This window comes from Empidonax traillii, unplaced genomic scaffold (assembly GCF_003031625.1).
Source record: "Empidonax traillii isolate 1590-97213 ecotype Southwest subspecies unplaced genomic scaffold, ASM303162v1 scaffold12:size2584012, whole genome shotgun sequence".
In the NCBI taxonomy this organism is placed as follows: Eukaryota; Metazoa; Chordata; class Aves; order Passeriformes; family Tyrannidae; genus Empidonax; species Empidonax traillii.
The window spans coordinates 2,092,137-2,116,648 of record NW_020955205.1 but is presented as its reverse complement, the minus strand read 5'-3'; the positions used below and the strand labels follow the sequence as shown (position 1 = coordinate 2,116,648).

Genomic DNA, 24,512 nt, shown 5'->3' with positions numbered 1-24,512 from the left:
AAGATGAGGAGCTCATTGTAGGTGTTATCCAGAGTTTTGTGCTGCTAACTGGTAATAAAATAATTATGAGCTGAAGTACAAAAGGTCCAAAAACTGTGTACCAGCTTCCTGAGAGAACTGAGGAGGAGTAGATTTGTGGAGTCACCTTCTCTGCTGTGGCAGAAACAAAGTGCTCCTTGAGGAGCCCGAAGGTGTCTGTGCTATACCCCAACTTTGAAGTGCTGTGCCACGAAAGTTTTGTCTCTTGGTTCAGACTGGCACATATTTCCTGGCCCCCAGAGGAGATGAAAGACCTGGTTGTGTCCTCTAGGTAGCAAATATCAATTCTTCACACACTGCCTTCAGAGCCATTAGTTTTTACTCTGAAACTGAAACAAGCTTCTCATCTGCTCCTTGCTTTGAAAAGTAGTGGGGAAAACATCTAGTGGGGCTTAAAGCCTCTGATGGTGCCTTGTTCTTTCCCAGTGACAACTGGAAGAGGTTTAGGGGATCTGTGAGGCTTCTCCAGCCAATGTGATGGTGCTTCTGTGATTCTCTGATATTCAGATAATGATTTGGGTTGGAAGGAACCTTAAAACTTGTCTCGTTCCACCCCTCTGCCATGGGTGGGAACACCTTCCACTTGACCAGAGCCCTGTCCAACCTGGTTTTGAACACTTTCGGGGATGGAGAATCCACAGTCTCTCTTTTCCAGTTCACTTCTCTGTTCACTGCCTTGACAGTACAGAATTTCTTCCTGAAGTGGCCTTTGGGGGCCAAGGAAGATGCTGCTTGTTGGTTGTGTGCTGAGAAGAGTTGGTTTTGCCACGGTTCTGTTGAGTGACGCAGAGGGGCACGTCCTGAATACAGGGGTGTGGGACCCGTGCCCAGCTCCGCACTCCTGAATGCTTCATGTCCTTCTGCCTTTGGCACTGTGGAAATAACTAACTCTCCTTCCTGAAGTGCCTGGTAGGAAGCAGAGCAGCCTCCTCCTCAGATCCTACATGACTTCTGTGTGGTCACACAACACCAAGGCCTGTTGATTTCCAGCTGAGCTGTGCAACTCCAAACCTAAGGCTTCTCTAGAGCCATCAAGGAAATGTCTCAGGAAATGGGCTCTGTGTCTGGAGGTGTTTAATTATGCACAAAAAGAGTTAATTATCTGTCAAGAGCTCAAGAGGGTCCCTCTTGCTGTTCATGGTTTCATTGTCATTCTTCTTTCTTCCTTCATCTTCCCTTCACACAGGGGCATGGTCTCTGGGCTTTTCATAATGTTAGGCTTTGGGCAGTGGGGCTTTATGGAGAAGGAAAGGCTGGAGGTCGTTACCAGGATAAAGTGGTACTCCAGCCGGGCTGTCCACATATTCTTGGTTGTTAACCATTGCTTTCTGCTGCCAGAGGTGCCTTTCTGTTCTATGCTGTGATTGCAGCAAATGTGATTCCTGCCTTCCCGCCCTTATTTAATGGGGTCAGGATTTCTGAGTGTATGGCCAGGGAAAGGATGGACATTGAACTCTGCCTTTTGAGTCCTCCTGGACCCTTGGGATGCTGGAGTCCTGTCTGTGCGAACATGGGAGTCATGTTTGCTGTGCTGCAGGTCAAAAGCTCTGTTAAGAAAGGTCTTGAATGAGGTGGGGATGGGTTTTGTCACTTGTCCTTGCCAGTAGGAAGTGGAAGAGCCTGACCAGCATGGGGGGTTTTCCCACATTACACTTTGATCCTCTGTAACGTGCTAGTCATCTTGTTCTTCAAGCAGAACGTGAATAATGCCTAACCCCTGGTTCAGACCTGAACCTTGGGATAGCGCAAGGTGATTTATTTACCTTTATTCCTAAAGTGAATCATTGTACCATGGAGTGGGTTATAAATAGAGTTTTCCATTCCACTTCCTGGTTTGGAGTCACCACCTCTTACCAGAGGTTGGGATTGATGTAAAGAAACTGAGTAACTTTCTGGTCTATGAACCCCATTTTGGAATTTTTGGTTTTCCTTCTAAGTTTAAGTGGGGCGTGTTCAAAGTGGCAAGACAGCAAAGCTCAAAGGGTGTTCAGCATTTAAATATGTGGACTGTCATGGTAATTGGATGCTTCTATTCTTTGCCCAGGAGTGGATGACAAGTGACTAAATAAAGCTGCAATTCCTCCTTCCCTGGGAATAGGTGCTTGTGTTTTCCTTTCTTGTAGGTCTTGGTTTGGTACAAGTTTGACTGGTTCTTCCTTGCTGCAGCCTCTGACCCGGTCAAATAACTTGGACTGACTTTAGTGTTAAGTAGAACAAAAGCTGGCCTTAAATGCTTTGCAATAAACTTAAAATTGAGGACTCCATTCAGCTCCCTGATGCCTTTTCATTTGAGGGATGGTTGTCACAGCTGGAGTGGTGGTTTGTGTTCCTCACCCATGAGGTTGGCTTCATTCTGGAGCTGATGTTGGATAATTGCAGAGGAGGATTGATTAATAATAGTTGTTGGGAGCTCCTGGAGACTTTTGAAGTCTGCTCTGCCACCATTGAGCAATCCTCCAAGCTTCTCAAGGACAGAAACCGGGAGTGACATCGGGAAAGCATGGATGTGACTTGGACTGGACTGACCATGAGCTTCTGAAAGTACAGGGCAATGGTGGACACCAAATTCCTGCATAGTCCAGTCAAAGCGGTGTCACTGGGCAGTGCAGCCACAGCAGCTCCGGGCTGTCCTACACTTGACGTCAGGGAAAGCAAAAATGCTCTCCAGTATTCCCATGTGCTTAACAAGAAAGAGGTTTAAGATGTTAATATGGACCTTTAAACTCTCTCTTTGCTTTAATAGCTGGGAACATAAGGATAGAAGTGCCAACTTAGGCATGGATTTGGCATGCCCACTGGGCACTGGGGAGCCTGGTTGCTTGCAGCCTGTCAGTACCACAAGTCAGGGAGTCTCCTGTGGTGTTTCGGCAGAGCCTGTTTTATAGTTGACAGTCAGAGCTTCTCAGAACTTAAAGCTGCTTTTAAAAAATGGTATTTTTGCTAAAACTACACAAGTGTTTTCTTCAGAAGGACATTAATGTGCCCAAGTTTTGAGTGGGGAACAGAACAGCATGACTTTGGTCACTCCATAAGAGATTTCCAGGAGTCATTTCCACACCCCTGTTATAGCACACTCCCCCTCAAAAGCTGGTGTTTGGGCCCTGCGCTCAGGAGGGTATTTGCTAAGGAGAAAAAGTCTCAAACAAACCCTTGTGCTTCCTTCTGACCAAAGTGCCTGGAGCATCTCAGGAGATGGAGCCACCCCACGGGTGCTGTTTCACGGGAGGTCAGGTTTGGGAACGTGTTTCCAAAGGTGGGGAAACACAGTTTACGAAAAAGCAAACCCCAAATTACCAAAGAGCAAGAAACCATCTGTATTTTAAGAAAACACTGTTTTCTGAACTAAAATTCCCATTATTTATTGCATGGGAAGCTCTGAGTTTGCCCTGACATTGGGTGAGGAGAATGATTTTCCTCTAAGTAGGGGCATTTGGCTCCATTTCATCTCTGGTACTTGGGAGCTGCCACATGTAACTGAAAACAAACAATGCCTTTTTTGTTTTTTAAGCAGAATGCAGCAAGATTTGAAGTTGCTTGTGTGAACTGTTGCATGGAGACTTCCTGAAATGTCTTTTCTTCCTCCCCAGGGTCAGTACAGATATGCCTGCCTGGCTGCTCCGCTGCTCCTGCGCCCCAGCACTTGCTGCCCTGTGATTTTGGGTAACAAGCCTAAGAAGTTACAAATCGTGCGGTGAGTATCACATGCCTTTGGTGTTCTGGAACATCTTAGCATGGAACTCAAATATTCCTTCTTAAAAATCTGAACCCAACCATATTTGGTAAGAGGCACCTCCCCCATGGAGACAGGCTGGAAGAGCTCGGACTGTTGAGAGAAGGTTGTGTGGAGAACTCAGAGCACCTTTCAGGATCTGGAGGGGCTACAGAGAAGCTGTAGAGGGACTGTAGGCAGTTCATCTGGAACTGTAGTGACAGGACAAGGGGGAATGGATACAAACTGACAGAGGGGAAGTTTAGGTGAGATACGTGGAAGAAATCCTTCCCTGTGAGGGTGGGGAGAACCTGGCACACATTTCCAAGAGCAACTATGGCTGTCCCATCCCTGGTAGTGTTCAAGGCCAGGTTGGAAGGGGATTGGAGCAACCTTGTCTAGTGGAAGATATCCCTGCCCATGGCAGGGGAGTGGAAAGAGATGAGTTTTAAGGTCTCTTCCAACCCAAACCATTCTGTATATAAGGGAAGACAGTAAAAATCCTGTAACTTCTCACTGGGGTGTGTAAAATACCTGCCAAGTATTTTACTTGTGGAAGGATGGTTAGGCACCTGAATGCAGCCTGATCAGTTCTTACTCCTTATATCTGTTTTACTATTTTTTTCCTCTCAATTTTCTCAGCATTTTTCTTCTGAAGTAACTTCTCTGGGAACTTACATCCCTGATTTCCTTTCCCTGGCTTTATTTTTAGAAACACACATGTTGAGCTGAGAAGTAGGTGACTGCAATTCTGCTTGTCAGTGACAAATAGATCCAAAAAGGAAACTGGGCAGGATTGAAGTCAGGAAGAGTCCTGAGTCTTTTGTGGCGAACCGAAGCTTCTCTAAAACTGCTTAGAGTTTGTTATTGAGAGGATAGTTGATGTGCTCTGTTTGTGTTTGTTCCAGTGTGACAAGTGAAATAGGGGCTGGGTTGCCTATTCAATAACAACTGACCTATGGAACGAGCAGAAAACTCAAAACTGAAGTTGTTGGGAAAATTTTCTTCTCCAGAAGTCAAAAAGAATAATGTTTGTAGGTGAGAGTCTTGGACTGACTCCAGCATAGAGAGATCCCTTGATTTCCTGAAAATAAACCAGCAAGTGTTGTGGTCTAGTGAGAGGAGTGACCTTGAGAGTGTAAGTCCCCTTCTTGGCACAAGAAGTTTTTGGGTATATGTAAAATCTGAAACTGGCACTAGATTTCCCTTTCTGGACTTCTGAAATAGCATTTATATAGTGATGAACTGTTTTTCTGTGCAGTCTAAGTGATCCTGATTAAGTCCTCGGGGAGTTTTGCTTAGGGCCATAATTGTGCAGCATCCTTTGGGAATGTTGTTCCTATTTTTGGCCAAAATGATGTGACAAAACAAATTCTTTCTAAATTGTAATCTCCAGTTAGAATTTTCTCTGTAGAAAGCTTCATGAGCGCTTGCTTTTTGGACATTTCAGCTGAGAGGGGGCAGATGGATGGACAACAGCTTCATGTTCTCAGTAGTTTCCAGCCTGGAGGAGAAATCTGGTTTCAGTTTTGCTTGATATTGTATCTCAAATTATTTTTGCAGCTTCATCCCCTAAAACCAATTTGTCTATTTTTGGTGGCAGTAGTAGGAGTATCATTAATTGTTGAAAAGTGTTTCATTTGAGCGATTCGGGCTGGTGCAGTAGAGTGCTTTAATATTTTCTCTGAGTCCAGCAGAGACTGGGTCTTCTGCCTTTGCCTTGTTTCACGTTGTTTTTTCTCAAAGATAAGCCCCTGCTGTGTTAAGCTTTGCTGCTGTAATGTTGTGAAGGGTTTCTTTGGGGACTGAAGTCACTGCCTTGTTTTTCTGTATCTTGCCTGTAAAATGTCTGGGATCTTGGGAAATTTTTTGAAAGGAAATAAACCTATTTCCATGAGGTTTGGGATCGTAGCGTGCTTTTTCACTTGGGTGAAGTTTCTATCCTGGTTTTGCCTCCTTTTATCTTTTTGTATATTTTAATTTCATATTTAGAGAATATGAAATGGTTTTCCTGTTCCGTGACTTGCACTTGTGAGCAGCACCCTGACTCCTGCCATTACTTGTCTGTTTGTGCCTTCCCCTGCGTGTTCCCTGCCTTGGGATCCTCAAGGTTCACTGCCCTGACTCTTTCCCAGCTCCAGTGGAGCCAATGCCAGGTGCTTCCCCTCCTGCATTTTTGTGTTATCCCTATGAGTGAGGAGCTGGCTCGTGGTGTCCTCAGTGTGCTCAAGGAGCCATGTCCAGCTTGAGGAATCTGGCTTTAGGAGCAAATTTTTTTCCCTGGATGGCAAAAATGAGCAAGAGGAACAGCAGCTGCAGCCTTGGAGCCCAGGGAAAGCAGTGAAAGCCGGAGGTGCCTCTGCTGTTCTCCGGCTGCATCCCAAGAGCAGCTCTGGTGATGTGTGGAAGCTGAAATATCCTCCTGTGCACAGAGCTTTCTGGTTGTATTAGTCATCCATCAGGCTTCTGGATTATTGAAGTGCTGAAGCTCTCCTAAAGAACAGCAATATCTATTTGTAGAAAGGTACACCATGTGAAGTGCAATTCCAGTATATTAGAGCTGCCTACTGGAGATGTTCTCGGGAGTGCTGCCCCTCCTGTGCTGGAACTCCAGGAGATGGAGAGCCCCCATCAAAGATCTTAGAGGCTTCTGGGTGGTTACAGGGATGCAAATGGTGATGTGTTAGAGCTCCTGCTCAGCTTCTCCCACAAAGTCACTCCTGTTTAGCCCAGTGTAGCATCAGCTGGTGGGTGTTGGTCTCCAGATGCTGAGAAAACCTGAGGAAAAGGGGATCTGTAGCATTAATGGAAAAATACTCTTCCACGAGGTATGGGAGAACTCCTGACTCAAAGAGTTAAAGACCAAAACCTTCTTCTCTAATTCTTTAACTTGTCCTGGCTTGAACTAAATCTGAAAGTGCCCAGAGCTGAACTGGTCCATTTTTAAGCTGTAATTCATCTGTCTCTGCTGTTTACAGAAAATCTTTAGGATCGTTGCTGTCTAGAAGGTCAATTCCAATACAGCAACGATTATGTACTTATGAACTTAGAGGAAACTTGAATCTTTATGCCTTTGGTTGTGTTTATGGGTTCACTTCATGGTATTCTGACCCAAAAATGAAACACAATGTTTCATGTAAGGTTTGAGATTCACAGACTGGCAAAACATTTGTCCTTGCTTAAGCAGTCTGACTTTTATGTAACTCATTATTTTTGCTCAAATGTTGCAGATAGTCGGTTTCCTGTAGCAACAGCCACCAGATGTTTCACTGAACAAGACTTAATTCTTTAAAATTGACCTGTGAAAAATGTGTGAAGGCGAACCGGGGGCTGGAACAATTGTGTGTCAGCATGATTTCCATTTCCTTGCTAAAATCCCACTGCAAGCCTGGCAGTTCCATTCGTGCAACGATGGATCCTAATTTCTGTGGGACACTATGAGGCCTTTTCCATGGCTTTCCATAAATGTGCTGTTGGGAGTGGGTTCAGGCTGTCTTTAGGAGAATTAACATTCCCGGGGTAACTAGCACTGTGTAGGTTAAGTCTGTCTGGTGGATATGCCATCGTGGGGATCCTACCATGGATCTCTCGGTCTTCTGTGATCATTCCTTGTTAGCTTTGCTAGACTGGCTCTATTTCATATTTCCATGGGAAACCAACTCCTACCTCAATTTCTCAGCTGGGGAAAAAAAGAGTGTCCAAATGTTTTACTGAGTGACATGGATTGAGTGGTCCTTGTGGGCACTGTGAGGAGGTCCCAGCAGCTCTTGTCTGTGAAACGTCCCCATTCTGGGGGTTTGTGTAGCACTCCTTTTAGGAGTACTCTGCATGGGACAAGACTGCACAGGAAGTCAGTCCTCTGCTGGGATTGAATGATCTGGGACCTGGACTTTTGGGTCTGTTGTTTTCTTGTCCAGGTCTGCAGAGACCAGAAAGCAGAGCTGTGCCATTTCCCTTCCCTACAAGAATTTCTTGCTCTCATTGTGCTTCCCCTTGTTGTGCAATTTGGACATGGAGGTGTGTGTCAGAAATGACCTGGTCTTTAACTGGGGGTACTGATGACAGCTCTGGACCCAAGAACTGTAAATTGGGTAGAGAAGTTCAACTCTGCAGAGTTTGGTTTCAAGATTTCAGAGGTCCAAGTGTGTGGTGGTTTAGGTTGAAGGTGTTTCTGCTGGAAATAAGGCTTTCCTAGTGCTGGAAATGCTTCAGGACACAGTGTGGATGCTCCAGCCATCACCATCCACAGCGATTTTGGTACGTGTTAGACTTTGGTTTAGTGGTTTTTCAGAAGTTCTAGATGCCTGCCTAAAATTTTGGTATCAATTAAGCAGGAGGTAACTTGAATGTCCTTTTCTTGTAGTAGGATGCAAGACTGGTACTCGAAGTGGCGTCTTGAACTCCTTTCCCATCAGCACTTGCAGGTGATCGAATATTAAACATTTTCCCATGTATCTGAACAACTGTAAGATCAAATACAGAAGCAACTTGACCTAATGAGTGGCATCTCTGCCCATGGCAGGGGAAAAAGATGAGCTTTAAGGTCCCTTCCAACCGAAACCATTCCATGATTCTAGGAGTCTCTGAAGTACTGTACATATGGAGCTTTGACTCACATCCAAACTCTGTTGTTTAAACAGAGCTGGGAAAGCTGGTTTTGAGCTGTATGTGGATGCTTGGTCTCAGTGATGCTTTCCTGGGAAACAAAACCACCACCATGAAAACTGAACCTAATTGCTTTGGTTTGTATCTGACTGCCTACTTTCTTATATGTGAACCTGAACTGGGGAAACTGTCGTACAGTATAACTGACCTTTCCTTAAAACAACCAAACCCCAATGCTAACATGTACTTACCACAATAATCCAGGGAATAATTCCTGGAAAGGGCTGTAAAATCTTCATAATCCTTTGATTTCTCAGCATGCAAGTGTGTAAGAGAGGTCAGAGAATATGTGGGCATTGTCATGTGTATTTGGTAGCATTTCCAGGGACACCAGAAGTGCTGTCTCCTGGAAGTGGCATCTCCTGTTTCCTGTCAGAAATCCTTTGGTGTGAGAGTCCCAGGCTGTGCTGTGCAGCATTTGCACATGTGCCCTGGGAAAGAGGAGAAATCAACTGTAGACAGTGACTATCTGACTTGCTTCCTGCCCAGCTGGCAGGTGATAGTGAGCAATTTCTACAGGCAAATGCATGGTGGTTGTTATCTCTTCCTCAAGCAGCAGCAAGGCTTGCAGGTTGTAAATCACTTCAGAGAGTGCAGGTAGTGAAGCAAAGTCCCCTGAAAAGGTAGTGGCAGCTGTTGGACATCTGGTGCTTCATAGAGGTGGTCAGGCAATGATCCATCTCAAACAAGGGCTTGACCACGTTTAGGTCGGTTGTTCCCTTTTCCATGTGCAGCTTTACCTTGTCCTGAGATGTGTCCTTGCAGAAGGATAGTGGCCAGGTCACCATGGTTAAGAGTTTATTTTCCATTTTAATATTGTCTTGAGATGCTGGGAAGTCTAATTTTTAACCTTTCCTGTAACAGGTGACAGATGTCAGATGTCCCTCCGTTTCCTTCTCTCCTAAACTCTCTTCTCCAGGTGAATGTGAATCAAATCTGGGCAGTTTCTGTGACAACACAGTATTTTTCCAGTTCTTGTTCTCTCACCTATCGAAGGAAATGGAATATAGGTTAAAAAGACCTTTTTGATGTAGATGTCTAAGTTGGCTGAAATTGTATCAAGTTTTGCTTTTTCTGGCATGCTGTCTTTGGGGGGACAGTGCTACTGCTGTGAACAAGGATGGTGGTTAACCTCAAATGAGCTCTGAAGGTCACAGGTTCAAGGAGGAGATGAGCTGCCCCGTGTGACACAAAGCTGCAGAGCGCCATTCTGTTAGCTGCAGGGACCAGGAGGCTGCACGGATTCTCAGAAACAGAAGTGCAGTCAAGTGGGGAAAAAAACACCATTGCATTGATGATATCACAGGTCATGAAACGTTCTCCGAGTCCTTTGTGCTGACACAGAGCGTCGCTGTGCATTTTCTGTGCTTCTGTGGTCTTGGCTGGATGTTGCTACTGGCCATCCAAGATGGGGTGTTGTTGCCCCTTACACCTGCACTCTCAAGGCATAAATTTCTCCTGAAAAATCTTAAATGTCCTTGTGCCACCTACCAGTTTTTACAATCTGACTGAGGAGACTCAGCTAGAAATAGCTGGAATTTTCTTCCACATGCGGTGATTCAGAGGGGTATTTTGTGGCTGAATACGGAGCCATTTTGGGATTTGAAACCACAAAAGATGATGTTTGATGCACAGGGCTGTTGTATAGAGATGCAATTGAGAGATGCTGTCTTTCCTAGTGGAAGAATTGCCTTGTAGGCAGAAGAATTGGGCTTGTTTTTCCAGCTTTCTCAAGGTTATGTTGTTAGCATGGAAGGGGAACAGGCACTGTAATGGAGTAATTAATCTTATAAATAGAGTTTAAGGTAGTACCTAAAAGGGATTTGTGGTTGAGGGAGGCAGAGTTCCAGCAAGGGATTCTTAGAGGCTCAACCTATATTTAAGTGAAGATATGGTGGTGGGGAAGAATTTGGATGGGAGGTTGATGCCTTTCAGAGGACAGAAAGAAGCTTGGTGGCATCTGTGACTTTTCCCATGGTTAGGAAGCAAGTCCTGCATGGGACCAAACCTCTACTTCTTGTTTTACATGATGATATTAAAACTAATAGGATGGGAAAAGGTCTTGTCTCTCTGCTTAGTGAGATTGGTGCTTGTGAAATAAGTGCTACAGCTTGACATGAAGGAATCTGCCAGTTGGGATTAGTCCAAGGCCATGTGTTGCAGGACAGAGGAGTATTATCATCAGGATATGCTTTCCTTGGCTACAGATCTCTGCAAGTACCCATGTGGCATCTCTACTTTGTTTTAAGAGATAAATTTAACTCTGAAGTCTAGATGAGTGTGAGAGGGTAGAACAAACAGCTTTCTCTTCCACCTTTAAGGACCATGGTATCCTCTGATTGTCGCTCCTTGCTTACTATTTGTTTTCTTGCTGGACACTGTCTTTGGTTTCTCTAATCCAAGGAATCCAAACCCAAGGTGTTTGGTCTCTAATCCAAGGAATCCAGACCCAAGGTGTTTGCTAATCTGTCTGCACCAAACTCATCCAAGTTGTCTTATCTCACAACAGTTTTGGTTCTTGAGAAACCTTTAGGCTTCCCTCTACAGTGTCACTGATTTTTAAGTCATTCTAGGATGGGAAATACAATAGCACAGAGCTGCATTTCCTTCCTACAGCTTCTGTTGCTGTGCTGTAAATAACTTCAAGGACAGCTTAGGAAATGTGGTTTCAGTGTTTGGATAATCCAGTCTCTAATAAGGCCCAAGCTGGGAAGCTTTTCTTCTGGGCAGGGATGAGTGACTCCTCTCCCATGTGGATTCCTCTGTGTTACACTGCATAACTGAGCTGGTGCTTCATTATTTTCCCCAGTGAGGGAACATATGTGGATAGGTCTCCTTTGCCTTTAGCATCAGTGGAGAAATTTGTTTTTGAATTCTTTGTCAAATGGGATTGATACCAACTCTGTGGTGTGGTAGACATGCAGGAGGGAAGAGATGGCATGCAGAGGGACCTGGATAGGCTGGAGAGGTGGGGCTGTGCAAACCTCATGGAGCTCAGCATAGCCAAGGACAAGGTCCTGCCCCTGGGCCAGGACAATCCCAGCACAAACACAGAGGAAGAATGGTTGGAGAGCAGCCCTGGGGGGAAGAACCTGGGGGTTGGTTGATGAGAAGTTCAACACACCCTGGCTGTGTGTGCTGGGACCTATAAACCCTCCATGCCCTGGGCTGATCCCACAGTGTGGGCAGCAGGGAAGGAGGGGGATTCTGCCCCTCTGCCCTGCTCCAATGAGACCCCACCGTGCAGTGCTGCATCCAGCTCTGGGGTCCAACAGCAGAAGGAGCTACAGCTGCTCTGGAGACAGGCTGGGGCAGCTAGGGGTGTTCCCTTGGAGAAGAAAAGGCTACAGGGAGATCTTAGAGCCCTTTCCAGTGCTTAAAGGGGCTCCAGGAGATCTGGATGACAGACTTTGGACAAAGGCCTGTGTGACAGTGCTTTCTACTGCCGGAGGGCAGGGTTAGATGGGATATTGGGAAAAAATTGTTGGGTGTGAGGGTGGTGAGGCCCTGGCCCAGGTTGGGCAGAGAAACTGTGGCTGCCCCATCCCTGCAAGTGCTGAAGGCCAGGTTGGACAGGGCTTGGAGCAACCTGATCTAGTGGAAGGTGTCCCTGCCCATGGCAAAGGGTGGAATGAGGTGGTCTTTAAGGCCCCCTCCAACCCCAGCCAGCCTGTGAAACACATGAATAGGTTAGAAATTTTTGAAACAGGAGAATGCCAACACTAAGTCTAATTCCTTGGGCAATGGAGGAAAATCCTGAGTGTTGTTAACCGCAGGACTTCACTCTTGTCCATATCGGGGGTATGTATAGTTTTAGTGGTATGTGCGTTCCCTTTCCTTCCTAATAGATCTCTGGACTACAAGTAGGTGGCAGATTTGTTTGTTTTGGCACAATATTCCCTTTACATGGGCATGGCTGGAGTTTACAGCAAACAGAGGAGCCAGGCCGTGACCTGTACAAAGTCCTCAACGCAAGGGAAAGGAGGGAAGCAGGAAAAGCTGTCATGTAAAATTACCTCTCTGAAACTGAGACATCTCTTTAGCTTCTTTCCTTGCTGGTTTGCAGACCATTTCCTTAAGCTGACCTTGCTCCATCGGATGCATCATGAGCTTGAACGTTTGTGTCAGCACTGCCTGTTCCTGCCACGTGCCGTCCTTGCTTGGAGCTGGATGTGCCATGGGTTGACAATCAAGAATCACCCTTCAGGGTGTTGAAGAGCTTCAGTGGGGATCCTCTTCTGGCACTTGGGAGTTCAAATCTGAATGGAAGTAACCAAAACGGTGAGGTGACCTGGCAGAAAGGCGTCTGAAGTGTTCACTCTTTACCTAGATGCTTTATTGACCTGAGGGATGAGCATCAGGTAGTGGGAGAGTGCTGAGGTGCAGATAAAGGGTTGTCAGTGGCAGTGACAGAGGTTAGTGTGAATTAAATCTGCTGCCATGGCCATGGTACAGCATCAGTGAATATCTGGCTTTGATAATGAAAATAAATGTACTGTGGAAGCTGGATATGGAGTTAGTTTTGTGGGTTGAAAAATCATAGATCATAGAATATTCTGAGTTGGAAGGAACTCACAGGGATCATCCAGTCCATGTCTTGGCTCTGCCAGGACACCCCAACAGTCCCACCATGTCCCTGAGAGCATTGCCCAAATGCTCCTTGAGCTCTGGCAGCCTTGGGGCTGTGTCCACTGCCCTGGGGAGCCTGTTCAGTGCCCAACTACCCTCTGGGGGAAGAACCTTTTCCATCCAACCTAACCCTCCCCTGACACAGCTTCATGCTGTTTTTCTTGACATGCAGGGATTTGGGGGATTGCCAGGTGTCCTTGCAGGCATTAACACCCTCTTGGGCACATTCTCCGTGACCTGGTGCAAAGGCAGGTGATGTTTGAGCACCCCTGTTTGTCAACCTGTGTTCAGAAGAGTGTGAATGTGGAAGGGATGGTGATGTCTCATAACCAGGCTGAGCCTTCACAAATTTAAGTTTGTCCCATCACTGGGACCTAAAGAGGGGAAATTTGATGAGCTTGATGGTGCATGAAGGCTGGATGGGTACAGGCAGAAAACACCTCTAGAGCTTCTTCAAACTTTCGCTGTGGGAAACCAGAGAGTGTTGCCATCTCTGATGCTGCTCATGCCACCCAGACATGTCCTGCTGTGCTGAGTGGTTTCATAGGGATGCTGGTGTGGAGTGGCCGCTTCCCCTGCGTGGCTGCCTCACCTGTCCTAGTTCATGGACCTCATCTCAGGGTGATTATAGAAAGAATATGCACTTGAGAATCATAGGGAGAAATACAACAGGTATTGGAGGGTGCTTCCAATTAATCTGGAAGAAGCTAAAACACCCATCCAGCATGCGAAGGCTTTTAAGGCGCTGACAATTCCCTACCTTGAGATTTGCAGAAGAAAAACCCTAGAAAATCAACCAACAATGGAAACCTTCAAGTATTATGATTTTTTTAAAGCTGTTTAGCTGCTCTCTGGAGTATTGATGGCTTCTGCTTGGCTTCCCCCTGCGGGCAGGTGCTCCGGGCACTTCCTTGCCAGATTGAGGAAGGAACTCGGTGCAAACATTTACTTTCTGTGAATAAACGCAACTGTCTGACTGTGTATCTTGGGATTAGGGTGTCTGATTGCTCTTCCGGGGAAATGCAGGTTTTTATGGATGAGGTTTGTGTGGGTGTAGCCATGGCAGGCACAGAATGAAACCAGTAACCAAGGTTGGACCTTGCACTGGGGAGGAGGCAGCTCCTCCACCAGCAGAGCAACCTTTGCTTTGTTTAGAAATAAATGAAGAAAAATAAAATAAATGAAATTTTAAAAGGCAAGACAGGATCTAAACATCTTCTGGCCCTCCTGCAAGGGAGTTGTGCTTCTCCAGTGTGTATTTTGCTTGGTCTGCAGGTAATTCCTGGCATCTTTCAGTCGTGTGGCAACCCAGATCTGTCTCTTCTGACAGCTGAACTGCTTCATCGGGATACAGAGCTGGGAGATCTGAACAAGGGAGTGTCTTAAATCTCAGAGAGAAAGGACAAGGTGGTTCTTTATGTGCTGTAAGGATGCTGCCCTGTGGGATAGGTGGTTTTTTTCAGACAGTTTGTTGTGGGGCTGCAGTGTTCACTTCATGGAGTTTTTATAATCCCGTATCAGGAAGGGAAGACAAATTGCTGCAGAAGATTTCAGGCTTTGAGTATAACAGTGCCTTAAATATCAATCTCTGTCAGTTTTTAATGGAAATGATCTATCCCAATCAAAACCTTCCTCTACCAGAAACAGAGATGAGAGAGAAGAAGGTGCTGGCAGGGGATCGGGACACTGGCAGCAGCAGTAAGATTTGTTTGCAGAGTCTGAAGCAACGTATTTATTAAGCCCAAACGAGCAGGATTTATTACTCAGGAGTCTTGGTTCTTACCTTTTCAGCTCCCTTGTGCTCTGCACCTTGTAACCAGGTGCAGAGGTCAGTCACCCCTGTCCAACAGCAATTTATCTCCAATAAACAGCACATTAAAGGCTGAGGCAGGTTCCTCTCCCCTGGCAGGTCTGAGGTACGTAGTTTCTTTTTCAAGACATGGTTTAGTTGCAAACAAAATATGTAGGTGATGTCAGCTGAATTCCTGCCAAATGTCTCATTACATGAGGTGACAATGTGGTCTGATCCTCCCTCCATGACTGCTGGAAAAGGCAGTATCTTTACATAAGGAAAGCGAAGTTCAGGCTGAAAATACATATACATTAAATAATGAAGTATCAACTTTTCTTGTGTTTCCCCTTAGTAGACTCCATCTCTCTTCTTTTGTCATCACCATTACTATTTTTTTTAAGAGATGCTGCTGTTCCAGCTCACCATCTCTTACATCATTGTGTTTCTAGTTCATTCCCCAGATCTTAGGAGGAGTTTCTGGTAATGAGCAATGTGGAGTCAAGTTTGTTGGGCAATGTCGAGAGTCTGTGGGATGGAGTGATGCAGACTTGGCAGAGTTGTCCTCTTCCCCGCTTGTTGTGGGGTGTTTGGGCTTTGCCCGCCAGGTCAGGTCTCAAAGTTTAGCTGCACAGAGTGTACTGTGACTTCTACCCACCTAAACTGTTTGTGGACATGTTCCCTTCTTCTGGGTCTCTCTTTTCATCCTCTCTTCATATAAGGCTGTGTGGTGGTGAAAAATGCTTGAGTTCTTGTGGGGTCATACTCAGCATCACGGAAGGAGAGGGACATTTCTTACAGCCAGTTGTCCTTTGGCTGATGGCTACTGTTCATCCCTGCAAGACACACCTGAGCTGGGCTGAATCTTCCTTTAGCACTCGATGCCCAAACCTTTGCACTGAATTAGGTACTTGCATGAAACTCCCTTTTTGAAAGCACCTCGTTCTGATGCACCTTTGTAACTTCACTCCTGTTGCAGGAAAGTGGTTTTCTCCAAGTCACTCCAAGACTTTGTAGTGACCCTTGGACACAGAGAGCCCTTATTCTTGTGTTTAGGGCTCAGTGCTGCGAGAGGTTGGATGTTTTTCTGTCTCCTGAGCTATTAGGGGCAAATGCTGAGCACCTGATGGCTCATCCTGAATCTGGCCTGTGATGTCTGAAGCTCATTTTAGGAGCTGATATGAGACTTGGCGGAGGTTTGGTGTCCTTCTGCTTTGAGGCAACAAAGAAACCATTCTCCTTTTTTGTTTTCAGCTTTTTGAGGTGCCCTGGGTATTGGTGGGACAGAAAGGAGGCAACCTGTTCCCATCTGGCAACCACAAGCCAAGCCTGGGGACCTGGAGCTCTTCTCAAGCTGGGTTATAGAGAAGTTCCACTGAATCCCCCCTCACTGCTGTTCGTTAAGTAATGAGACTATGAGACTTTATATGGATACTGGGTTGCATTTGACATGAATGTGTCCTTCCACAGTGGAAACATGTACCTCCTGAGTGCTGTGCTCCCCTAGACACACGGCCAGCTGCCTCTCAGCACCTCAGGGCTGCCTGTCGTCTGGAGCTGGGTTCCATTAGTACAGCTTCTACCCACCCTTGCCATCAAGAGGTCTTTGGTTTCCTTTGGTCCCATCTCCTCAACTTCACGAGGACTTTTCTTGTGCTAAGAGGCTTTTCCTTGCCCCACACACTATGAGAGCTGAATTGGCTCTGAACTTGATAGTTTTTTTATGAAAGCATAAAAAAAGCACTTCATGGTTTGGATACTGCAAAGGTTTTTTGGGCTTTTTTTGTGTTTAGCTGCCAAATTCACCAGTCTTTTCAAGCTCTTGGAGCCTGTCTGCAGTTCATCCTCCGGGCTGCTTTTCCTTGCCAGGCAGTGTGCAGATAAAACACTCGTGGATGATTGAGGTGCATCTGTGTTACATTAGGCTGTAAATCTGCAAAATTGCTTTTTCTGCCGGTGATCCAAGGCTGCTCCAGAGCCGGGGCTGCTGTGGTGGTGTTGGCAAGGACTTGCTCATCATTGTTGACACCAGCAATCTATATCCATCAGCCACCATGGATGCACCTGAACCCTCCTGGTGTGGGTCATTCCTTGAAGATGGGTATACAAGGCTGTCTAGCAGTCCTCTTTTTCCCTTTCTTCTTCAAATCCATTGTCTGAAAGGAAGGGGATGATGTAGGCACATCTGCACCTCTTTTTGCTGTTAAGCAACCTGGTATTTTAAGATGAAAATAAAAATACAGGTCCTTGAGATGCCTGGATACCAGAGAAGAGAATGTCTGCAGGGTTCTCATCCTGCCCCAGGTCTCTTGCAGACCCTTTTCTGCTGCCAGTTTTTTCCTCATTTTCTCTGTAGCATCTCCATAAATATCCATTTCTGCTGGAACCCGATCTTACATGGCTTCACACAGCCTGTTTTGTGAGCAGAGTTGGGATCCTGACCCACCAGGCTCTTTGAGAAGCCTTTCAGAGATTGGACTTGACAATCTTGGAGGTCTTTTCTGACCTTTTCTGATCTTGCAATTCTGAACACTGACCTTTGCAGTTGTAAAGCTGGGGTCTGTTGCTGTAATATCAGGAGGGTAGATCTCAAAAGTGCTGTTGGTGTGAGAGTTCCCTCCCATGGCAGGGGCTGCAGGATCCCGGGGCGCTGAGGGCTCTGTGGCTGGTGCTGGGCAAGCTCAGTGTGTGGGCTGAGCACCTGTGTCGGTTGGTGCTGCTGACAGCAGGGTTTTGGCTCTCTGACAGGCTTTTCTGCAGAGGGATGGTGTCTGATGTTGTGCTCAAGCCTCAGACGATAGAGGGGAGTTGATCTGGCAGTTGCTCTTAAGTGTTTTCTCTGCCCAGCCTAAGAAAAACCCAAAAATATGCATAGCTCAGGTTTCATTAGGGGATTTTTTCATTTTGTTCAGGCATTCAACTGTTCCTTAGCTGCTCCAGCATAATCCACCTCTTCATAAACACCGCTAACCCTCTTCTTCTGTCAGATTATGGTCTCTAGTGCTTTGTTACATCTATAGGAATATGCATCTGTGGCTCCTGGCACGTGCTTGGCTGGGACTCAAATGGGGAAGAGAAGTCAATGGATTGAGCTCAGTCACACAAACCACTTCCCTGGAAAACGCTTTATGCTTTGTTTTGACTCTCCTTGTGTGGAAGAACTAAATTGCCAAGTAAACGTCTTTTTCCCTCCCGAGCATTCCTGGTTTCCCTGCTGAGCTTGCATGGAGAGGATTGAGAGCAAAGTTCAGGAATGAACTTAGAGAATGAGTGCTTGAATTTCTCTTGGTGAAACGATCAACCAAGACCCACTTGGAAAAGGAACTTGCCATCGTATTTAGTTGAGGATTATAGAATTAATGTGTTTTAGCACATTCACAATGTCTTCGAGGAAAAGACCTCATCAAAGTTCACTTCCCTCAGATGGAAGAGGGTATGAGTTTGTTTGGGTTCATCCCTGTCCATAAAAACTGTAATTGGAGGATGTCCACTTGCCAGTCCTGGGCATTCCTGAGTAAGGAATGACTGTAGTGATCTGCAGTTGTCCATCCTTCTCTCTTCCTAGCAATTTAGACTTAAATACCGTTTATGTGCCTCCTTGTTTTCCGCCTGTGAAGCACTGAACAAAACTAACTGCACAAGCTGAAGATTAAATTCTTGGGTCAAATGATTCAACAGAAGCAATTTTTGATGTTTAAAAGGCATCTGCAGCCTTCAAGGCTGGGAAGAATCTCCCCAGTGTGGGGCATCTGACGTGATGTGCACCTGCTCGCCGTAGTGCAACCAGCTTTGTCAGTGCTGTTCCCAGCTTGAAACTGCAACAGAGAATTTTGACCTACTTTTTCAGTTTTTCTGTTGTTTTGCACAACATTGAGGACACTGAAACCAGGTCAGTCTAGTGCTGGTTGGAGAAGCACAGATAAATGCTGATCTCCTCTGTGTGGAACTGCTGCTGGGGTACAGGCAGGTAGTTGAAATGCATCTCCTGTTAGAAGACCCTCCACATAACCAGAAAGCTCTTGAGTGGAAGAGAAAAAGGCAAAAAAACCCCCAAAAGATACTTCTCATGGCTGAGAGCATTCAGCCTTGAATTCTCCCTTTCCTTGGGTTGTGTTATAGCCAGGCACCAGCACAGAGTCCTCTTCCAGGTCAGCCCGAGAGTGTCCATCTGCTGGAGGGCAGGAAGCCTCTGCAGGGGGATTTGGACAGGGTGGATCACTGGGCCAAGGCCAATCTTATGAGGTTCGACAAGGCCAAGTGCCAGGTCTGTGCTTGGGTTGCAACAAGCCCATAGAGTGCTCCAGGCTTGGAGATAAGTGGCTGGAAAGTGACCCAGCAGGAAAGGATGTGGGGGTGCTGGTGACAGCTGCTGAACATGAGCCCAGGTGTGCCCAGGTGGCCAAAAAGGCCAGCAATATCCTGGCTTATACCAGCAATAATGGGGCCCCAGGCCCAGGACAGTGCCTGTCCCCCTGTGCTGGGCACTGCTGAGGCCACACCTTGAATCCTAGGGTCAGTTCTGGCCCCTCATACCAAGAGAGACATGGAGGGGCTGGAGTGTGTCCAAAGAAGGGAACAGAGCTGAGGAAGGGGCTGGAGCACCAGGAGCAGCTGAGGGAGCTGGGGGTGCTCAGCCTGGAGAAAAGGAGGCTCAGGAGGACCTTCTTTCTCTCTACAACTCCCTGACAGAAGGGGGAAGCCAGGGGTGGGGGTCAGGCTCTGCTCCCAGGGAACAAGGACAGGATGAGAGGAAATGGCCTCAAGTTGTGCCAGGGGAGGTTTAGGTTGGATATTGGGGAAATTTTCTTCGTGGAAGGCATTGTCAAGCTTTGGAACAGACTTCCCAGGGCAGTAGTGGAGCCGCCATATCTGGAAGTGTTCAAAAACTGTGTGCATGTGGCACTTGAGGACATGGGTAAGTGGTGACCATGGCAGTGCTGGTTGGACTCGACAATCTTAGAAGACTTTTCCAACCTTAATGATTCTGATTCTAAGATAGGATATTTGCTTATTTGTTCATTTTTCTCCTCAGGAGTAGGGCAGATCTCATAACTTTTATTTTCTCATTAGTAGAACAGCAGCTGTGCCAGGAGTGAGTAACAGGATGGTTTTGGAAAAAGAAAATTTTATTGAGACCAGTTGGAAGGACAGAAGCAGAATAAGAAATGGAATGTCATGAAAGGGAAGAGATGAGGCAGTGGGATGAGAAGGCAGGAAGGGACTTGAAGCTAGTGGATTGTGTCCTTGTAGAAGACAGCAGAGCTGTCAGCAAAGGGTTTACTAATTGTGTTTTTATAAAGGCAGAGTGATGACACCTTGGAAGCTGTTACTGCACTCAGTGAGGCAGAGGACACAAAGCCAGCTTGTTCCTCTAAATTTAGGGGTGTAAACTCATAAAATGAGTTGGCAGATGCTGAGAACGTGAGTGAACACATCATATATGTCCTGGTTTCCAAGTGTTCCTTGTTCCCTGCACCCTGACTGCTGTCCCTTTTTCAGAGGATGAACCCTTTGTCCTGATCTGTGGTAAAGCCAACAAAGTTTTCTGCTGCTGAAGGCTCTACTTTTTACACAGTCTGAGGGTGGAAACTGGTGAGCTCATATCCATATGTTTATAATATGTCAGTTCAGAGTCCTGGAGGATTCTGAAGGCTTTGAAGTCATGTGGGAAGTAGCAGATCTTGTCTGGAAAGTGCTCTGCAGATCAGGAGACTCACCAGGATATTACACTGGCATGTGGGATGGGTATTGGAAAACCCAGTGAGAAGGCATGTGCCTTGTCCTAAAGCAATGATATTGGAGTTGCTTTGAAGAACTGAGATCCTGTGTCTGTAGACAGCAGGGCAACATCACCCAGCCTAACAGAAAATGGGGCTTTCTTGAATGTCTCTTCTTTAAAGAACTAAAAAGGAATTGTAGAGTTGCTTGTTGGGGTGTTGCTCCTTCTGCCAGGCATTTGCAGTTTGATTTCTGGCATGTATTGGCTCCTTCATGGATCAAAACCAGCACACACAGGCCCAGACTAGATCTGCTTGCTTTGATTTGAGGAAAAGTGGGTTCATTTACAACTTCAGATTGGACAGATTTCTGAAATCATGCCACAAACCAAGAGTTGGACAATTCTCATTCATATCCTGGAAGGGTCTCCAGAGTAACTCAAGGAGATCAAAGAAGTTCTGAGTGCAAGGGAAGTGAGCTTCTGCTTGGAAGGGTAGGAACAAGGGTGGCTTTGACTTCTGTCACACCAACCTCTCATTTACTTGTCCTGTCCTATGGCTGCTCTCAGACTGAAGGGCTTCACTGTGAAACGGAGAGGCTCTGAGCAATGTCTGTGCCATAACAAGGAAGTGGTAAAGTGATTAAAACTTCTTTCACACTGCACTGTGCTACTGATCTCAACACCAACAGCAGCTGCCTTCAAGTGCTACCTGAAAATGTCCAAGGCCAGGTTGGGCGGGGCTTGGAGCAACCTGGTCTGGTGGAAGGTGTCCCTGCCCACGGCAGGGGGGTGGAATGAGATGAGCTTTAAGGTCCTTTCCCACCCAAACCATTTTATGATTCAACACCATCTAGAAGCTGGTTTGTAGCTGTAACACTGCGGTTTTATTGATGGAGGTCAGATCTTGAGTCTAAGTGTTTGGAAGTGTGTAGGACACAGACCTGTTGGTTTTTATTTAGCTAAGTGTGCTTCAAGTAATTTCCTTTCAAACCTATGTCTTTCATTAAATAACTATTCCTGTGTCTCCAATTGTATTGTAGTGTGATGAATCCTGGAATTGGGCTGAGTCACCATTAGGGAAGTATCTTCATGCACCTCTGTTCAAATGAAAGTAACTTTGAAGAGCAATCTTGCTGAGTGGGTGGAAAGGTAGGAAGGGAAATCGTTATGAAGAAGTTTCAATCGTGGCAGGAAATTGTCCTGGTGTTCTGAGCAGCCTTTAAATATTAATGTGACTGAATTCAGGTTGCAGTCTGGTCTTCATTCTTCTGCCTCTCCTCCTTCAAAGCTGAGTGCTTTGCTAGTCCTCCAAGGCCATATTTGATGCCATATTTACTGCTGTTGTTTTTAATACGTAGTAACAACAGTGTGAGATCCGTCTGTGATCTCATGTGCCAACAGCTGGGCTGTGCTCGTCGGCTTGGCCCTAATAAAGAGGTTCTCAAATGCTTGGTTTGCTCATCCATCACTGCTCTGAATTCCTGTTTGCAGGAGGCTTTCAGCCGAGAGGCGATGTTTAGTGTTTGCAGACTGTCAGGCATGACCTTTCCATCCTTCTCCCTGGGGAGACCTCATCCAGATGGGGAGCAGGGGAGGGATGGAGGCATAGGAGCTCATAACCGGTAACATCTTATTTCACAAGACAGAAAATACATGGTGGGACTCTGTGCCTGCCTGAGGAAAACGGAGTTGCTTGTCCTATCTGAGATGTGCTGAGCAAGGGATAAACTGGGCAGGGTGTGTGCTTTTGCTAGAGACTTCTTTCTGTTTCTTTTTCTGAGGTCTGGAGTTGTTGTTCATGGATTATCCTACCTTGATGAAAATAATTTATTTAGTTTCCTGAGGAAATAAGTCCTCCTCTCTGGCTTTGGTGGGATCAAGTGTGTTTTCCAAAGTGCTGCTGGTTTTTACTCCTGGAATTCCTGTGTTCTGCTCATCTTTCTCAGGGATCCAGCCCTAGAAGCACTCCAGCATCATAGAATGGTTTGGGATGGAAAAGCCCTCTAAAATCATTGGGTCCAACTGTTCCCCCAGCACTACCAAGGCAACCACTAAGACATGTCCCCAAGTGCCACACCCATGTATTTTATCACATGGAAGATGTAGTTTAACTGAAAGTTAAAACAACATTTGGCTGTGATGGTCTGTGTCTCTTGCCGTAGCAGAGATAAAGACCAAAACTTCCCCCAGTCCAACTTTACCTTTCTAAATTGTATCAGAAGCACCTAAGGCTAGCAGCTACTAGAGGTCATCCTCACATTAGATTTCAGTTCCACAGCAAAATTCTGTAGTTTCACTAACTGTCCTTTTCACTGTTGTTTGTTTTGAATTTGTTTTGAAGCCAGCCCCTCCTTCCAGGATAGCCTGGGGTGGGGTCAAGTCCAAGCGCTTTACTGATACCTGATAGAGCCGCCTCAGTGCTCCTGCAGACTGGCTCCACAGGGCAGACACAGCCGGGCTTGTGTCTACACTGGGCAGGGCACCTGAAGGATGAGTTGTCTCTGATGAGAAAGCAGTTCATCCAGTGTGCTGGTAGCAGAGATTTGCTGCTTATCCATATTCAGCTATAAGTATTAAATCTTGAATTAATTGGAGGGATGAGTAGAACTTGGTAATGCAAAATAATTTCTTGTACATGAACATCTCCAGCTCTCTCATGTGGGCCAGTGGTGCTGAATCGCAAATGGTGTTTCACATGTTGTTTTGGGAACTTCTAGCGTTGGGTCGATGTGGCCAAACTGGTGGTGTGGCACAGATGTTGTCAGGTGACCTGGTGATTTCCAGACCTCCTGGATATGCTGCAGAGATGCTGTGTGATGTTTCCTGCAGGGATCCACCGTTGTGCAGAGCAACAGGGAGAATTCCAGTGTCTAAAGGGGGCCTACAGGAAGGCTGGAGAGGGACTTTTTTTGCAAGAGCAAGCAGTGATAGGGCAAGGGAGAATGGCCTTAAGCTGAAAGAGGAGAGAGCTTGAGAACTGCATCACAAGCATCTTCAGAGTACCTGATATCATTTACTGATACAACATCTGTACAGACAAACCATCAGCCTTTCCCTTCATCCTGCCAAGTGCTTGAGGAAGCTTACCCACTGCCGCTGTTACTTCTAGGCAGTCCCCTCAGGTCCTCTGTTCCTACCGAGGCTTCAGAGTTTCATGTGTGAGTGATAGAACTTCCTCCTGGCTGCTGTGGGGCCAAGCTGAACCATTTGGCTGCACTAATGACTCAGTGTGAGTTCATGTCCTAGGGAAGGTCTCAGGGTGAGATATTGATCTTCCATGCAATCCCTGGACGGCACTTGTGGGACAGGACCTCCAAGGTCCATACAGCTCCTGCCTGTCTCCTTTGGGCTGGTCCCTGAGCACAGAAGAACCACTTGGCCTGCAAGGGTTGAGAAGCATTTGTCTCTTGTCCCCTTCTGACTAAGGTTTCAGGAGTTATAAGGTGCTCAGGAGGTGTATGGTCGCTGACTGGAGTACCCCAGAGCTGCTCACCCACAGGGTTGTGGTGGTGCCAGGTTTGGACATACGGGAGGAAGGTTTACTTCATTCCTCTGGGAGAACTGTCAGGCTTTGGTTTGCCTGTCGTGAATGTGGCTGCTGGAGAAGATGGGGATCTGACCAACCTGCTAGTGGAAGGTGTTGAAATGAGATGAGATGAGCTTTAAGGTCCCTTAAAACACAGACCAGTCTGTGATTGAATGATTATCTATATTTCCAAGATCTTGGCTCATGAGTTCCTTATGCAGTTTCATTAAAATGTCTGGTTTTCCAACACCTCACTTTTGGGGAGAACTAAGTCCTGTGAGCAGTGTAGACTGTGTGTGGATGTAGCTTTCAGGACACTTTTGGCTTTTTCAAAATGATTTTGCTTTGGCTACTAATTTTGGTCATATCTGTAATACAGCAGTTTCAATTAGCAAATATATCTGAGGTCGATTTGGAGTTGGACTTCAACGGTCCT

General features: G+C 46.2%; 1 protein-coding gene across 3 annotated transcripts in view; it reads left to right on the top strand.

Moving 5' to 3' along the window:
* Positions 1-24,512, top strand: part of CSNK1G1 (casein kinase 1 gamma 1) — a 98,638-nt gene that overhangs the window by 16,220 nt on the left and 57,906 nt on the right. For 2 of the 3 annotated variants that reach the window (XM_027889639.1, XM_027889653.1), the window contains exon 2: positions 3,627-3,730. The gene's annotated coding sequence lies outside the window, so the exon portion shown is untranslated. Of the gene's footprint in view, positions 1-3,626; positions 3,731-12,581; positions 12,695-24,512 lie in introns of those variants that run through there. The other variant, XM_027889646.1, reaches the window with a different exon arrangement.